We start from the raw sequence: 20,494 nt of genomic DNA on the forward strand, positions 1-20,494 counted from the left end.
TTTCGGAGCCACACAATTCCCAACCCAAAAACTGATGGGAGCTTGGAGTGTTTCAGAAGTATATTCTTGTAGCTTTTGATGCTGGTTCATTGACGTAAGTTTCAACATACCTTAAGTTGAATATGTTTTACATACTTATTTAGAATACTTTAGACCTTAAATAACTGACTGTAGATCCATAACGTACAACAAGATTCTGTTTTCACCGATCTACACATCAGACACTTCGTCAACGCTCGCGTTGTGCGATTTTCAGCTGTATGTGGGAACCGCCCATCATAATCTACACAGCTTTGTTTTGTAGACTTTAGACCTTACATAATTGACTGTAGATTTATACCGCACAACGAGATTCTGTTTCACCGATCTACACATCAGACACTTCGTCAACACTCGCGTTGTGCGACTGTATGTGGGACCCGCACATCACAATCTACACAGCTGTGCTTTGCACCCATAATATTGACTCTCCAAATGTTTCTCTTGCCTTAACATACACGTTGTTTACTACATCTGATTGAATTCAAACATCGACTAGTAGATTATATAAATTATTTTGCGATTTATAATTGCGATTAAAGATTTATTTTTATTCTACAAATAATTCTTAAATTAATTATATTGAAATGGGACAACAATAAAACTTATTTTTATGTATCTATTTCGAAATCAGACTATGTTATTACTTTTATAACTATGAAATGCTAAATTAAACTTAACGTCTTGAATGTCTGTAACAAACAGTGAGACGAAGATATGACAGAAATATCTGGAATCGTAATAAATTTGAGATTTGTGCTTACAATACAATACATTATAGTGTATACTTTCATATTTTATAAGTTGTGATGATGGTACCAGATTTTTACTGTTTTAAATCTAAACTCTACATGATGCAATCAAGGTTGAATATCTCTCGTTGGTGTCACATGTTATTTTAACAAAAATATATTACCGAATTTTCAGACCTCAATAAATTCTGCTGCCATTTTTTAGAAACGCTTTAATGGTTAATACCAAATACGCGTCACTAGTTTTAACCTACGATTTAAAATTTCCTTACATTGTAACAAAGTTATTATAAGCAAATGTTTTCCTGTTATAAATACATCCAAAGAATTCCTGAGATATTAAGCATTTAAGGCTATAGCTATTTCTAAGCCAGACTTTTTGAGGTAGCGTGATCGCGACTGAAACAATGAAGTTTATATAAGTATTTTAAATATATGCCTGATTTATAAACTTATTATTAACTTAATATGATTTTTTTTAAATAATTAATGAGACCATACTTTGTGAGAGAAAGCCTTATAAAGCTTCCAAAATTATATTTATAAATCTCATATAGTAAGAAAATCAACAACTGGGACACATTTTCCAAAATCAAATATCCTAAATGACTAAATCCGCATTGTTATTTTAGGAACAATTGCATGAAAGATTTTTAAATAGGAATGAAATACATTAAGCATCCGGAAACAGTTAAAGTTAAAGCAATCGTAGTTAATGTTATTTAAAAAAAAAAAAAAAACTACTCAATTTAGTTTTATTGCTTGGTTTACAAAAATAGGTTAAATAGGTAAAATTGTCCGCAAGGAAAGTGCTATCAGGTAAGTACGGATTAAGTAAGTCAATGATCAACGTTCTGTGACTATGCGCATCTTTTTAACTGCTGGGAAAGATTCAAGTCGGCCGGCGGATCCGGCCGGTGCACAACAAACGCCCTCTTGAATGTGCGAGGGTGGGGAAAAGTGAGGTTATCTGTGTCGAATGATGCAATTGGCCGTGAAATTCGGACAGAAGGGGATCACATTCAGTCAGGGGGTATAATTGGCCGGGGGTACACCTGGTCTCCCCCCCCCCCACCACCGCTACTAGGGGTATCAGACATCTCCTGTACGAACACAAATAATAAGCCATTATGTTCCGCGCCGCTAGTGTCTGTGCCAGCGATACGGGACGCGGAGGCGAATGGGGTGCTGGAAGATCGCAACGGATTGCATTTACTGAAATAATGTTATTTATTCGAGTTGAGAAAATATATGTTCAGATAATAACGTTATTCGTGTTAATACACAACTTGTAACTTATCTATTTAAGTAACATAGTATCAATGTAAAATACGATGCTAACCATAGTAAATCTGTTTTACATAGATGATGTTATAGGTACAGGACATTAATAATTAATAAACTGGCCATAGTAAGTCATGCCTATTGTTTAGTGCAATATACGATTAACTTCTTCAAAAAATGTTTGTTCAATATCCAAAATTATCAAACCATAATATTTTATACTAACCGAAATAATAATTAATCGAAATGTGTATATTAGTAAATTAATCTCAATGTCAGATTTCAAAGGAATACCATTTTTCATATTTAGACTATAGAAAATTCTATATCTATATTACTTGATAGTTTATTGTAGTAGAGTCATGGGCATGAAATGTTTACTATCGTTTTATCTGACCATAATTAATTATTTTTAAGAATACAGTTGGTATTTATATGTTTAATTCAAGCTATATAATTTCTGAGGTGAGAGCTTTCTTTCGCAATTTTTTGAGTCCTGTTAAAACATGTATTGTACTAACATATCTGGCTGCAGTTAATAATAATCCAGATAGTTGTATTAAAAGGGCCTTGAACCTAAGGCGGAACACTTTGTATGTAAAATTTATTTTTTATTATTTTAACTAGAATTACCAATTGAAATATAGTGCAGTGTCCATTACAATATTAGTGCATTTACGTACCATCTACATGAGTACATGATAGCTGGGCGGAAAATTTATGTAGCCGACGAAATTAGTCTATAACCTCTTTTAAGTCCTCACATAATAACTGTCCTGAGTATTTCTTTATTTCATAAAATATCCTAGTAAATGATTTAATATATAATTTGCTAGGATGCTGAAGGATAATTCTGAGGTTGCACTTCTCAGCTAAAAGGCTCATATGGACTATTTTTCCGTCAAGGTGTACTTTTTAAAATGTCCATATAGAGTGTAGTTCAAATTACTTAAATTTTTGGGCTGGTTTCGCTCACAAAACCTTCCTCGGCTCAAATGTAGTGGAATAGCTATCAAAGCAAAATTTATTACAGTTTTGCTTATCACCCGCAGATATTTGGATGTCCAGTATTATTGCGTTTTGACCTTGGGATCCGCCCCTTGGCTACGCAGGTGCTCCAAGGTTCCTTCCGTTTATATTCAGCAATTTGTCTAGACTAGGTATGTAGAAACCCCTTATGGATATGTCACCTTCAGTTCAATTCTGTGTCGGTTATTTTATAAATATCTTCGAACTAACAAGGCCACTCATGATCACGTAGGTAAAGTTTTGCACCCGCAAATAAATTTAAATAATTACAATGAGTACTTGAAATATAAAACAGAAAACTTTGATACTACTATATTATAAAATTGAAAAAAATTATCAAGGAGAGACATTATGGCTCTTAAAGTTTCACTCTGCTTTTGAACTACGCTGAAATATAGGGTGCTTTATTCAACTACATACATGATTTTAAAAGGTATATAATGAAAAATAGATTATTTTGCAATTTTTGTGTTGAATACTTTTACAAATGTTAAATGTGGCGTTCATTGGCAATGAAGCAAGTTTCTAAAGCAATGCTGCAATTCAGACCGTACTTTAGCATGCATGGGCTCTTCGAAGATTGTAACTGCCACACAAATGCAATCTCGGAGCCGTTGCAGTGATTGTGGAATTGGTGACACTTAGAATTTGTCCTTTATGTATTCTCAAAGAAAAAAAAAATCACTCACAATTAGGTTTGGAGAATGAGGTGGCCATTTAAGAAAAGCCTAGCATCTTCTCCGCAACGGACACTCAAGCTTGTTGTAGACATTACACACAAACATTTATCTTTGGTGAGTCTCTCTCATGTTCCTCAAAAAGTGCGAAGCCCGGGATTACCAATTTCTAACATTTTGCTTTACCATTTCGAGTGAAATGTTTCCTTATCACTGAATGCCATATCATTGAAGAAATGTCCTTCTTCTAAGGAATCTTGCAAATGTATACTTCTGGTTTGATCTTTACGTTTTGGTAGTCACATATTTGGATAGTAGGTGACTACGGGACATTGTTGGTGTCTTTGTTTGTAGCACTTAATAATAGCACTTTAATCGTTGTTTAAAGTAATGTTCTTGGGTAACCGGCGATTTTAATTTTAGCAAAGTTCCTGTGTCTGATCTGAGGGTAGCATCGTAGGATGCTCTGATGTTGGAGTATTTCTTTTATAGAATCTCCGAAACTTACATAGAGGGATGTTCCGTGGTTAATTTTGGTCCTATTTAAGAATACAAAGTTTCTTAATGAATGTTTCATATTGACAAAAATAACAATTGAATATATTATGAATGTAAAAGAATGCTTCGTCACAAATTATTGTCTTAATGATGTTAAATAATGAAACATACTTGCTTTTTAAACCTGACTCGTACTCGTAAACATCCTGTATTTAATTGAAAACGCCATGCCGTCTGTGAGTATTGCTTATCAATCCCTAATTTCTAAACCGTTTATGCGGAAGCAGAATAATTACAAATTAAATTATAAATTTTAATGTTCGGATATTTTTACCATAGTGTATAATTATCATTAATTATTAAAATACACTATGCAATAACAAACAAATTACTTACATTCTAATTAATTAATCCTAATATATAAAGAACTGCGATTGATTCTCGCCCATAAAGATGAGTAGGCGTGGTATAAAAGCCAGACAAGGTACAATGATAACTTAAAAATTCCACAAAGCATTATTGACATGAGTGCACTGAGTGGCGGCGGCGGCGCACGCAATAAAGCTCCAATCACCGAACACAATCAAAGCTCTCCGATAAAACAAAGGGATTATCCGGCACGAATATTTACAAACTGAGCCGCTCTCGTCAAAGAACAAAGTAATCCCCGGTAGATGAAAGAGAGCCTGGCTGGGGTAACAAAGTATTGTCCATCGCTAAGAGATCCAGTCGGTATCAAAATTAGTGATGGAAACTGGAAGATCCTTAAAGCAAACCCTGACCCTGTGTTCTCAACGGAGGATCGGTACACAACGCTTTGTTGCCGCTGCCAGAGGGACTTAACTAAGTACTAAGTACTCCGCGCTTTGTTCGACGGTTCATAAGGTCTGTTACAACAGCGGGACTTGGAGTAATAATGTTGTTCTCTTCCGACTTTGCTTATGTAGTGGGGAAATCTTTGTAGGTGGGGAAGTCTTGACTGGTGGGATATATTTCTAAATGGCAGAGTCAAGAAGTCTGTTGCTGTTCAGCAAGAATTACTTTAAGGAATTTTCAATTTGAAAAATTAAATCTCTTAACATATAAATAACATTTTCAAATTATTTACTCATCATAAACATGTTTAACCACACAACAGATTTCCCTGTTTTGATCATAGAGAACTAAATATTACTCCACAGGATTTTAATATTTAAAAATAACAAAACCTACATACACCTAAAACAAATCACATAAATGCCATAAACCTTCTCGTAGACAGCCATGTTAATGTGTGGGTGATAACAATGATCTATAGTACATTTATTGAATTACGAATACACTTATGTACACACTAAGTACTTGAAAGTATGACTGCCATAAATACCTGCCAGAAAGTACCTGTTCTAAATAAAGTAAAGATTTATAATAATTATGCTATAGGTGTAATAAATTACGACCTGGTACAATGCATATTGAATTATTTATTTTCTTAAAGTAATGATGGCCAATTAAAAAATAAATGGAGCCAAAGTCTGGCATAAAATTAATTGCTGCTAGATTACACCCTTTAGCATCTTCCGTTTTATTTGCATTTTTCTCTCTCATTCAATCATTTTGACAATAATAAAACAAATAAATATTCAAATAAAGCCTATTACATATTTATGCTAAACTCGGTCTTTACGTTTGATTCTGGCGTACACATAAAAGTTAGTACAAACATGGTGTATTAAGATGTTGTTTTTTGGATGCAGTGTATTAATTAACGGCCTCACTTATGGATCATAATATATTTGTATATATGTGATATTTCCTCTATTTATACACCGAACACACTTTTATGCATAGGTTGAAAAATAATCCCTTCCCTACAAAAGAAAATTTACATTTTGACCATTCCAACATAAATAATACTACAACGCTGATGCAAACATTTGAAAGCGAACAACGGGGGTTTCAATCCAGCAATTTAGTGAACAGAAATTTGCCTTATATAATAATATATATAATATAATAATATATAATATAATATAATATATAATATAATAATATATAATCATGCTAATTCTAATTATTTTTCAAAATTTAAGTTATGTACAGGAATGTTTTGGTTCGTGTGACTAAACTAACAAAATGGAAGATTTAAATGTTTTAGTGTGTCTTAGATTCTGGAAATCTGCGAATTGCTGTAGTTCACTCTAAATAACAAATCTCGCGATAAAAGGATGAGGGAAAATGGCAAATTGTTTTGTCAGAAAAAGGGCGATCGGGAAGATGCCATTAAAATATACATATAGATTGGGTGTTAAATAATTAAATAACACGGTAACTCAATTCCAAGATGGAAAGAAGGCGCAGGTGGCCTTCTCCATCGGAGGGGTGAAAAAATAGAACCAATCCTCTTGACTGGGCGAAGGCGTTTTAAATAATGGCTGGAGTCTGGAGTCTCTCCCTTACGCGCGGTGGTAGAATCGTGGAGTGATGAATAAATGAAGGGTCAGGCCACCTGCCCCCTCACCCTCACACTGCTGACAACCCCCTCACCCCCCCCCCAAACAACCCGCGGACCGTGGAAGCTGGCGTTTGTTTGCTGAACTCTCATGTGTGCACATACATAACAATTAAACTCGAATGGACTCCTAATACACACTACTGAATGTGGATATAATCGATCGATTGATTGCCGTAATCGAACAAGTTGTTTAGGAATATTATAACTAATTGATATCTAGGTAAATACGTTCCTTCAAGTTGATGAGACGTATTCACCACACTTAATAAATATCACGATTTTATAGAAAACCTGATTAATCATACAATTATACGATTTTGAAATTATAAAACTTAATTTTCCTTTTAGAATTAATACAGTACGTACTGTAAGTAACAATATATTTTATGATACACAATCAAGCAATAAAACGTTGTACATTTTAAAATTAGTATACACAATGAAACATCTCTAAATGTCATTTCATCATCTTATATTTTATATGTGTGATTTCAAATCTCTAATACTTTGTAATGATACAAAAAGTTGCAAAGAAAAGTAATCCTGCAAGATTTAAAAATACTAACCACTATAACCCATTTCGCTCAATTAAGACTCCGCTGAGCAGATGACATCAATCGCCATCTGGGCTTACAATTCCATGGTTATATTCCTGTTACTGAGTCATTAATTATTATAATGTTTTTGCTGTCATCTTTGACACGATATTAATAGTTCTATTAGCAATAACCTTGTCCAATATTCTACACTTAAAATGCTGCTAAAACGTGATGTTTATGCAGACTGCCTGTTTATTCCTTATCAATTATATCACAAGAAAATTGTCAAGAATAAAAAGAATTATAATCCTATGCTTTATTCTAAATTCCAAGGAAATATAGGGAGTTCCAATAACAAGTTTTATAATTTGCTACCATATTAACTATGGCAGCCAAATTTTGAAATTCTAAATTCATATTTTTAATCGATACTTAACAGTGAGAGAATTATCCTAATTAAACGTTCCTATGCATTTTAGTCGTGTTTTAAATATCAATAGCAATAAAGTTAAGAAAGGCACTCTATATATTTAAATATTTTGTAAAACCACTAACATTACACCTTACAGTATGAACATAAATAGAAAGACGCTTATAAGTAGTAGTTCCTAGCCAAAATATTTGTTACCGGTTTTTACTAAATAAGACAGTCCATCGAAAGCTCGCATAAAAGTTTGGTTACAATTACTTAGAAATGACGTTTACAATATCGAAATGGCTGTGTTATATTTATGAAGCCCCAATGTTTACATATAAGCTGTCTAAAGTGGGGTTGATTTAAGTCTGGGAATTGTAAAAGTGAAAGATGCGTAAAAGTGTGCTTACATTCTGACGTGAAATTGATTGCAGTAGGCAGATTTCGTGAAAACTTCTAGCTATCGATGATGTAATGTTGAACAAAACTGAAATCTTATAAGTTTAAATATATATATATATATATATATATATATATATATATATATATATATATATATATAACAGGTTACTTAAATTAAGAGTCATTATTTCATTGCTTTAAGAAATATAACTAAAATTATTTTTATTGTTTTAGATATGGAAACATGAAAGTAGATGTTCTAAATACATCTAAATCAGTTCAATGAAAGAGTCAGTGCTCAATTCTCATATTTCTTTAGAAAACCCGACTTATATCACTTTCCAACAGCCTAGTTAGCACAAGTAATATGCCGAGTTATGACCAACTTGATGGAAGCCATTGACTGAAATTCTTCTACATGTTTAGATGATTATATAGTCTATGCATTATAGATAGATAACTGAAATAGATTCAATAACATGATTATCACGAGTGTAGATTTTGCAGTAAATAGTTACAGGTACTTGCTTTTAGACAATCCATGGTTGAGAATTTAAACTTTTTTATCTGAATTATTATTTTAATTTTATTATTATACTTAAAGGGTAGGTAGGGTTAGTTCTGACTTTGAAGACAGCAAAACTATAAACAATAAAAGTTTAATGATCACCCCATAAGGAATTCAATTCACCCATTTAGGAATGATAAATTCAAAACATATATATATATATATATATATATATATATATATATATAATTTAATATTAATTTACTATTAAGTTTCATTGCTTTTTAAAATTTCACTTTCATTTTAATTGTTTTTGTATCCCTCTGGGACTGTGTCCTGTTTAGGTTCTTGCAAATAGTACTTCACAATTTTGGACTAGTTATTATACCCTACATTACGTTAATATCAGATAAATAAATAACAATCATAGAAATTACAGAACTCCTCCGAGTTAAAAAATATAATTTAAAAGCAATATGCATTCTACCATGACTTCCGTATAGTTTGCACAAAGAATATTTTCCAATATTGTCGAAGAACACCGAGAGTTATCGGGTTGTGATTTAAGCCCTGGTCCGAGGGGCGAGCGGACCGCCTTATTGGATTACGCGGGAAGCAGTACAGCTGAAGTGAAACTGAAGAAAGGCGAAGAAAAGCGCGAGTGTTAGGGAGCTTGGCTTGAATAAACACGCAGAAGCCCGACAGTGTCATCGCTGTAGGAGCGGCTTATGTCAGCCGATAGAGCATTGCCAGTCGCTTCTTTACTTGTAGGATCAATGTCAACAGTCCACGACCGTAATAATGATGTTTCATAATAATACTAAATATCTATTTCCATTTCTGATTTAAGCCTGCATGATTACAATTTCTTTAAATATCTAGGATATATAAATAGCAAGGCACCTTGGTTTTAATCCTGTTACAACAAAGATAAATCTCAACCACTTCAGAGTAGTTTTGAGTTTTGTTCTTAATGTTTTATGGATGTTTTGGTTTCACGAGAATATTAATATACCTTTTCTATGATAACATTGATGTATTATACCTAATTTTGTCCGTATGTTTAATGCTATAGAAGTATAGTAGTAGTAGCCTTATTTTAGTATCTGAAGAAGAGACCAGATATCAGTTTGCGAAACTTTGGATTTTTTAAAGTCATAATGATGATAAATGTCTGCAATGCTGTTATTATTTAAATAAAATATATGATATTGCTAATAATGATATTTTAATTTGTTTTGCACTCTCTAGTTAATCACCAGAAAAAATAAAAATTAAAAAAAAATTTGTTTAGCGGTCACGTGTCCGTAGTACTGATAGAGCTGCTTTTACAGGTATTGCATCCAGGAGTGACAGGGTTGAACTAAGACACCAAATTTAAGCCTGGTGAGGAATGGAATAATCTACGTTATGATCATAAATGTATAAAACTGTTAATAATACGTTACAAACATATTTTAAACATTTTAAAACCTCGAAAATATTGTTCTATTTAATGTCAAATAATAAAGTTCGCAGCGTTTCATAAATAGTGTGGAGGGCAACAGTTAAATTTGTATGCTAGTGGCTTGAGCAAAACGCAACGTTAATTTTTCTACGTAATAATCATTAAAAAGAAACAAATCGGCACGATAGTAAAAAATGTACAGGTAATGATTTATTATCCGTCAGCTGATGTGTGAAAAATCTTTACAAATGAAACTTCAAACAAGCTAAGGGAAACCAAAACATTATAAATGACATCTATAGGGTTTCATTCACAGTATTCTTGGAGACCATTCAAGACGAAACTGAGTTGACAAACTTGTCATCGACGTGTCAGTCTCGCCTTCAGGATAATGAAGTCATTTGTTACAGCAACCGCGTGTCATGGTGGAAAAACAGCTGAAGGCAAAAACTGCTGATTAGTCTGTCAAGAAGATCGCTTCAAAAGACATCACGTATATCTACTTTCGGTGACCTAAGTATAATTAAAGCAACTTGAAAGGAATACAAATACATATTATTTTAAGTCAGAATTCCTTTTTGCTTAAATACAAAGACTACACTCTGACCAGGTTAAAGTGGCCTTTAGAAGGATTATTGCAGACTCTTTACAACTACACATACACTAACACGGTTTTTCTCCTTAGCTTAATAACCAGGCTGAACTGGGTCATCAACTTAGAACATAGCGAACAGAAATATAAAATTTCCATGAAAATGGAAAAAAGTGAATTTAAACATAAAACTAATTATTTTTACGTGGTGAACTATTTAAATGATGATTTTATTAAAACTTTTTATTTTTAAAATTTATCTATACAATTTCAAACGTAAATCGTGTTTAAAATAAGTATTATTTTATATATTTTGTTATAAGGCTGGCATATGTAATACAATGAACTAAACCTAATACGAATTAATGAAACTGGTAAATGTAGACTGGGAAGACAATCGATGATTGACAGGTAGGCCTAAGTCCGAACATTAGGTACAGTATGTTAGTACGCGTGCGAGAACGCTCTCTGATCAGCTAAGTTCCGTAACCTTCAGGGACATCGCTCACTGAATAGAGTATAGTGGTTATGTGAAGGATTTGCAAAGTTTGGAATGGCAAGGCTTGATTAAACAAATTTAATGTTGGCTGAAATTTTTACCGAACTTATGGGTATAAAACTATTTTTGAAGTAAAATAAAAATGCCTTTGCTTTAGACGCAAAATTAGGACTTAAAATCTTCTATGACGCATAACCTTTAAAAATAAATACATAACATAAAATACAATCACTCCTATAAAGTTATAATACAATTATTTTAACCTGGTGGACAATCAAAGATCATTAAGCTTTACAATTGAGGATAGGTTTTACCATTTAATGACTAATACTATGTTAACTAATAACTAAGTGGTTTGGCATCTTTCTTAAATTAAAGTTCCCAGATTTTTTCCGATTGATGATATATTATTAATGTTATTTTGCCCCTATTAAAATGATCCTTTATAAACATCAATCGTGGTAACATAACAATAATAATTTACTAACTATAATTAATAACTATTTTTATATGTCATAAACAAGAAAGGAAATAAAGAAAAACAATCCGTTAAATAGGAAATGGAAGGAATATTAGGATGGATTAAGTATTCACAGTTCTGATCTTGTTTAACTCACTTGAATCCCACTCACGAGAGAGATTGACATTATATGTGACCCCGAACACCACCACTTATTTCACACTATCTCATAAAATCAATATAGAACTAACTACACAAATGTTTACAATTTCCACTCTCTTTGGTATCGATACGTCTGAATTGTTAGGAATAGAAATATGACTACATCCTATTGATCTATTACCTGTACCTATCTGAATACCTCCAAAATATAAAATGATTTAGAATGTTAAGTTTAAAATGGTTTAAAACCTCCTCACCATAATCTTAGTTATATTACTATAAAAGCTAAAAAAGTGAACAATCATTTAATCGAGTCTGTTAGATTTTCAGCACAGTATCTCAATAATGTTTGAACTAGGATAATCAAATTCAGTACCCATATGTCCGTTGTTCTTGGAGAAATTCTAGAATTTGCAGGCCAATTGCGTTTTCGATAGCAAATTTCATACCAAAATCTGTGTATAAAATATGTCAATTAAAAACATTGATGCCGTTGATAAAGTACAATAATTACTGAAGTATAAAGAGATGGAAAATGTAAAAAAGAATTCAATGAATGCAATACAGTTATAAGTGGTTTATTATGGGATTTTTATGTTTACATTTAATATATTATATTATATAATTATATATATATATATATATATATATATATATATATATATATATATATATATATATATTGAGGCATGAGTCACAAGGCAGTACCTGAAATGAAGCTGCATTAACATTTCACTGCGTACAGTCCTAAAATCCAATGGCAACTACTTTGAATTAATTATTGGATAGTGTGTGAACCATTCTTTATTTCACAGTGTTCTAAACCGTCAAATGTTACAGATCCAGTATTTTTTTGTTTTTATCACGAGCATTTAGACAACGTGTTTAGCAAATTAAAAGTTTAGAGGGGTTTATCCTAATTCTGAATTACGTCTTGAATTTGATGAAATTCTAACTTCAACAAATTGAACGCGGTGTCCACCTGTTATGTTGAATAGTTTTGGTCTTACCATAGAGGCATGGAGAGAGCCATTGCGGATTAGTGTTGGCCGTTCTAATAAGGGAAATCACAAAACGATTAGTTTGTATGCACGTAAGGGGGCGTTTTTGGTTTGTACGATTCCCACTACCAAGTCCTACTATGATTACCAACCTTTCACGGCACATTTCGGATTCACGAGATATTGGTCACGGTGTGAGTGCTATAGACCTCACCAACTTTTCCACTCTACGGAGTTCCGACCATATAATAAAATTCAGAGAAACCGCTTAGCCTTTCAAGGGGAAAATGACAATACCCTAGTCGCATTAAGTACTAATGCTGTATATTCATGTAATATGTTTGTTTGAGGCATTGAGTTTTTCATTTGAGTATATTACAACGAAATAGAGTTTCGGAATAGAATTAATTCCAATGATAATCACTGAGTCCGGTATTGTAGGGTACATCCTGGAGTAAATGTCTGTAAACGGTTTTGGACGTTTACAGACATCAATAACTAATACGTTAACGTAAAGGTATCTGATATTTAGTCAATTGACGTTAGAGTGGGTGGAGTCACAGGAATATCTCGTCGTTTTCTTTGGTACAAACTCTATGCTAGACATTTTCATATTCAAAACTTGTATTTATTTAAAATTATTTAGATTACTGTAACTACCTCTTCAAATAAGTATGCACTAGAAAAAGAAATGCGAATAGGCTTCTAATAACTGTATAGACGTACATACACACAAATGTCTAAGGAAAACATCACTTAAAGACAAAAAAAACTAAATTATATAATGAAACACTCTGTGGCTTTCAACATTCATCTCCGTGATTCTGTTAAAAAAATAAGATCAGTAGTCTGGCATCCAACTTCTAAAGGTGGGAAGTTAAATTTAAGTTATAGTTCATCATTTTCTTTTTTCTGTTTAAAGAGCTTAAATAATAAATGATTTATAAAGTAAGATGAATTTTTTGGAGGGTTATGAATAAACCTGTACCGATATTAATCAATCATCTGCAAATATTTGCTATAGTAAAAATTACAATATTGCAAATATTTTACAAGGTTCAACTCATCTACAAGCATGACAAGAACAAGACTATTCCTCACCACCGAATAAATGTAACTGAACTAACGTATGCCAGTCAAGCGGACGCGCGGGTTTGTTTTCTTGAGAGAGTGCTTGTACGGTTTCAATATTTTCAAAGGATTCCGTAGGGTAGTGTGTCCACCGGCTTAGAGGGAGAAGACACATAATTATTCTACTGTAGCGCTTCAGCCCTCACAACTCTCCTTCTCTACCACAGCTTACGTTTGGTTATATGATCTTACTTGCACAAGCTCTCTATCTCCAAGGGCCCGATGTTACAGTAAAGTTGCAATTTAACTTAAGTTATATTAGCCATCTTTTACATTTACAATAACAATTGTTCCACGTACTTTTGAGTTCTCGATCTACAATCCACAATATATGAGTACATACACACTCTGAGGTGTAGACTAAATTAATTACACATTCTACAGGTGTAGTATTTGTTAAAGATAAATTTATGTTACACAGTCTGACTTTTATCCTATAGATTTTTTTCAAGCTTTATATCAAAAGTTCAAAATATAATACTCCACAGATTTAAGACGAGTGTCGTACTTATATTTAGTAAATAAATTGCTGTGCCTTTAACTTTTGTAACTTTTTAAATTTGTTATTTGGAATGAAATACTAAAAACTTAATTTATATTTTCACTGCTTTTAACTTTAAAAGTTTCTGCTAATACAATAAATCCACATTTATTGCCTTATGCTTTTTTATACAATTTGTATTAAATACAAAATGAGGCTATATAGAATTATTTATACGCTTAAAAACTTATCTATAGGTTTTCTGAGTTGTCTGTGCAGTGGTTAGTGACAAAATTGTTTATTGAAAAACGGATAGCATTATTGTAAAATGAAGATGTAAATAGTTAATTAATAATAAATTAACGATGAAATTGAAATTAACTTCTACGATGTTGTTAGAAATAACTGTACTGAGAGGCGACATGACATATAGGCTAAATAAATATATAAAAAGATTTCCAAATCTTCTGTTACTTTATTTCATAAAACAATTGTACATAATATAAGATTGTAAAAAGTCAGGTATAATAACTTTTAACTTATAATAGTTTCTCTTCTGTTAACTATACTCAAGAAGTCGTAAAATAGTTTACTAAGTTGGATAACGATATATAGTTTAAACACATTGTTTCCCTGGGCGAGTTATAGTTTTATAGAATCTGATGTTGGTAGGGAAGATGAATCAAAACTGCAGCTACTATAATGATCATTTGTAAACGAATACTGGAATCGTATTCCCACGCTGTCTGGACTATAGACTAAACAAGGTTCTTATATACCTTATGGTGGTTGTAACATATGAGTACACCACACCATGTGTAGTGTAACAGGCTTCGCTTAGGTTGCTTGCAAAATTGTAAGTCTACAGGTCATTCAACTCTCGAGATGTGAAATGAAATGAAATGAAAAATGACTTTATTAGAGGCGAAGTTAGGACTATAAGTCCTCTCTACCACTTAACCTCATGTGTTGTGGATAGATTAACATGCAGGCAGTTATATAGGAAAAGATGTTTTCATCCCCTAGCAGGCAAAAGAATATTGTGTGTACTGAGTAGGTCGCAGACATTCGGCTAAATTCAATGGTTAGACATTCCCTCCAATAAAATTTATTCTTGTCTATATCGAAATAAAGTTTCGTGTAAATTTAACCTCTCCAGAGGAAACATTTCTCGAGATATCCTGCCATATAATACATTCTCATTTTTTTTCATTAAATTGAGTTTAGTTTTTTAGTAAGGTTTGTTTATTAGTAAGGTTAATTTTTTAATTGCGGGTTTGTTGAAACCTTATTTTGACATCATGACTCATTGTACTCTGCCTAAGGTCCACGATTTTCTGCTACGAGTTTCCTTACGTAAACCGGATAAATTATTTTATTGCCCGGTTGTTTGTGAGATATATCAGGCCCCGTTGTTTCTGAATAATTGGGTTGAGGCGAATTACTGCTTCTTCCAAGGCACCAGAGGATTTCAAGGGATCTTGAGTTTAACATGAGAATTACTTTCTTCCTTAAAGATGTTCCAGTTTGCATATATATAATATAAAATAGGTGGTCTTAGGTCAGTTAGGGCTTGAGTATCGAGACTTAATATAACTGGAGAATGATCAGAACACAAATCTAAACAAGAAGATAGTGACATTTTTCTTAGGGGAATTCCTTTCACAATGAAAAAGTCTAAAAGTCAGGTAATTTATTCCTATGTGTTTCCCAGTTGGCCAAAAAATATAGTCTCCAGTTGAAAGCCAGCCGAGCTGGTTCTCATATACTTGTATAGCTTCATATAATTCCTGACCTCTTGACGTTGACAATCTGGAATCCCAGTTAATACGTTCAGCATTGTAATCACCTCCTACCAAGAGCCTCCCCCCAAGAATAAAGAATAAGTCATTAATTTAAATTTTGTGAATTGTTCGGGAAGGAGGACAATATTTTGCTAACAACGTAATAAGGTTGATGTTGAGTTTCAATAAGTGAAAGCCTGCATATACTCCTTTTTTCAAATGTGGAAATTCATAATGTTTATTTCGCTATTGATTAGAACAGCTGATCCTTTGCGTGCTGTATCGTTTGGATGGTTTTTAAAGTATGGAATAAAGTTTTTAACACTGAAATAACTTCTAGAATGTAAATGTGTTTGTGAAATTAGCAAAACGTCTTTTCTATGTAGAGCTAGAAGGAGTTTGGTATCTTGATAATATTTAACCAAGCCGTTAGTCCTCCACATACCAATATGAAGCTTAGAATTCATTAATTTTTTAATGTAGAAATAAGTGTTGTTGATAAGTTGACAGGAGTACCTATTTATCGTGACTGCTTCATGAACATATTTTTGAAATTTATATAAGAAACTGATCATTGTAGTAATATTAGCGTTTTGCAGTAACATTAGCTGTTTACAGTAACATTAGCTATTTGCAGTAACATTAGCATAGCTTTTATCAGTACTTGAAATGTTTGTCTTATTCTCAGATAATGTGCTTTGTACAGACACTGGTTGTTGAGGAAGTGTACCAATTGTGTTGCCCATAGTTTGAATAACATTTCCAGGTTGGTGTAACTTCTTTTCTCTAGGCTGAGGGAATTCCTTCTTTGGAGGTATTTGTACACAGAACACCCTCTGTAGATTGCAGGATGAGCCAGAGCAAAGAGCAGAACTTGCCGGTGTTGTATTTGGCTTGGCACACATAACTGAGTCATGATTTTGTCAACATTAACAAAAGTACACGAATGTCTGTATTACAGTTGCTATATTTCTAACTTTAAGTCCAACGAGTTCTCTAGAAATTTTAATATATTGATGTTATAAGAGTGATGGACGTTTTTAGTACTACCCTAAAAGGCTCTACTATGTTTTAATTGATAGGCACAAAAGTTTGCCTGTTTTTAATTAAGAAACTACAACATGTCTGTATGAATCCGGGGATTTGGCAAACATTTTAATGGTGTTCTGATTAATGCATTTCTATGAATAGTCGTCTTTCGTGTAACAGTTTCAATACATTGCTCTATAGACTTTATGCTGTGAACATTGGGTATGAATATTGCTTGTTTATAATCCAGGAAGTAACTGGTGTCTTTGGAATTACTTTTGCCTGATTCGCTAGAGAATGTGAAGTGGCGCAAATCGGATTCAATTGAAATTCACTAGAATAAGAAGTGGGGCTCGACCCATGCCTCGATTTCTTCCTCTCGATTTCTTGACTAACAAAAATGCTATTTTTTTTCTTACTGGTGGCAGCAACCTACCATTCAGGCCTATTATAACAGGTTGTGTCAGTCCATTTTTGATTTCACCCACGTTTGCAGAATGAGTAGGCAGTCATGTGTAGGAATGTTCGTCCAAAAAAATTTGCATTTTTGATGATACAGAAAACAACTAATAATACAACAATAAACTTAACCGATACACAAGTATGCAAAACATTTTTAAAAACACAGGATGCTTAAATTGAAAAAGAAAATTGGCATTATTATTCTCGTATTTAAAAAGGATTATAATGAACAAACACTATTTTAAAATATAACACTTAACCGGTTATAAAACCCATAAAACCGAGCACAAAAGTATAGGTATAAATGTAAATTATAACAACTCCCAGAAGAACGTTGAGAAAGTAAATCATACAACCCTCATTGCTCGCTCCCGTTTGTAAACATGTCATGTTATGATCAGCGGTATGACTGACGGGAAGCCAACAGCTGGTTTCTCCGGCTTCACAGCTGATCCTGTATATTTAGAGCCAATGTGAAAGGCTCGTTAGAATCAAAGATTCTCATCCTGTGAAGAAATAAGCTGTCACTATTATCGTTTACATGATGAAGTGTTAGTAGTTATTAAACAGTTGCATTCCAAAAAAACAACAGCTCGAAGTTTGAGCCCAGGTAATCGATTGTTACTGTAAATTTGAAATGGGTAGATTCTCAATACTCTTGCCTACTGTATTAAACAGTTAACACTATCTGACAACGATATCTAACATAATGTATATCCTGGTATTTGTGTGACATTACTACAGTCTTGTTTTTGTTTGTTTTTATAAAGACGCATAGCAAGTTGTCATTGACATATTGGTCTTTATGCAATAATAGATAATAGGCCAATTTATTGTTCAATCTTATTTTAGCCTGAAGGAAATGGATCCTACCTCTATAAATTTTACGCACTTCAATCCAGTATATGAGTCTAAACGAGAATACACTACTTGCACTGAATTGCCCTTGTTTGCTGCCGTAGTTTCTTGTTGTTCAAGTTAAAACTGAATATCGAAGCTCTCAGTCCTGGCGTTATTGTTTGGTTAAAAGTTATCATTCTATTAGGTGTTATTACTCAATGGACGGTATTGTTCTATGAGACGTTATCATGCGATTAGGAATTATTACTCAATTAGGCGGTTTCAGGTGGAATGTTCACAGAAAAATGGAGGCGCTACTGATATTCTTTATGAAACACTATTCACATGTATTAGCTTACGATTACTCCTGGATTTCAACTAAAATCGTAATGGGCTCTGATTTTGCATTTTATTATTGAGATAGAATTCCATAAAATGTTAATGTATCAAATAAAAACATAAAAATATTTTCCTTTAAGTTCTGAATTTTTAATAGAGAACTCAATGCTTAATAGCTGTTACAGCGTACTTATAAGACATTGGGTTTTATGTTGGACAGGTTTAAGAAGGACATTAAGTTGGTTTTAAAAAAGATTATACCTTAAAGTATTTTATCGTAAATAATTACTTCTGAACTTTCGTAGACACGGCAATGTTTTAAGCCTAAATGAATGTAAATGATAGACTATATATGAAATGCCCGTATACTTTTATTGTTACTTAACGGATAAATTCTGCTGAAAAAAAGTAGAATTTATCCGTCAAATAACTATAAAAGTTGAACAAATATTATTTTGAGGCCAGATAAAACTACAATGTTCTATTTAATTAAAACATGTCTTGGTGTTTTGTAAAAGATAATGCATTTTTACTACCCTACAATATAATGATCCTACTTTTAGCACATATCTATGTGCGATCCTATTTTTAAATCCTGTGTCCTACACAGGATTTAAAAAATTTGAACTCCTCTCTCTCGTGAATAGGTATATTGATCTATGTCATTCAGAATCTACGGTTGAATAGCTTCTGCGTTAGGTTCTAAAGCCACTTCTACAAGCATCCTGGCGAGTTTCCGGCACTGTATGGACTTCTCTCTACAGGTTTCAGCTTTCCCACGGGACTCATGAAGGTGTGTTGGTAAAATGTTCTATGGTCATTATTAGCTCCAAGAAACATTTTGTATCCAAAAGAGAACCATGCGTTTATTGTTACAAAACAATCATATCTTGTTATACTTAATTACATCAATATCTGTATATTATGTATTTTATAAAAATATTTTGTAATGAAATAAGTAATTTTTTTAAAGGTTCCAAAATAGTTACATTTTGCAATGAAATATAAATATAAAATGTTGTACCTTTTACAAAGTAAAATGCATAACTGCACCTTCGTCTTTTTGTTTTTAATAAATAGTTTACTTAGTATTCTTGTAATTTCCAAAAAAATAAGGGTGGAATAATATACAATTTTTAAAAGCAGCTCATAATGTTACAACATACCTGTTATAATCACCATGGACCTTTACGATCTTGTATTATAAGAGTGTTATATCACACGCATAGCCAATAATATTAATGCATGTTGAAATAAAATAAACATGTCCCTCCTACAATACAGCTGCTTGATTAATGAGAAACAGGAATCATAAAGTAAATAATGCTACATTCACTCCTTTAACAGCGTTGAGATATAAAAACTCAAATTTCATCTTCATGTTTGAACAACGAAAATAAAACAAATGGCTATGGAGGGTTTTATTACACAACACGTAGTTACTGTAGAAAAGTTACATAATTTGTCGAATTGGGCTAAAGTTGGTTAGTGGATTCAGAATAACTGCCTGAGCAACACATGTATGTTTAAACTAAACAAAAATACTCTCATAAGACTAACATTGCAACTTTGGAAGGCCGAAGGCAGAATCCGATAGCCAATGTACAAGATTATCCTACTAATCCTATAT

The sequence above is a fragment of the Homalodisca vitripennis genome, chromosome 2 (assembly GCF_021130785.1).
Source record: "Homalodisca vitripennis isolate AUS2020 chromosome 2, UT_GWSS_2.1, whole genome shotgun sequence".
Taxonomy (NCBI): Eukaryota; Metazoa; Arthropoda; class Insecta; order Hemiptera; family Cicadellidae; genus Homalodisca; species Homalodisca vitripennis.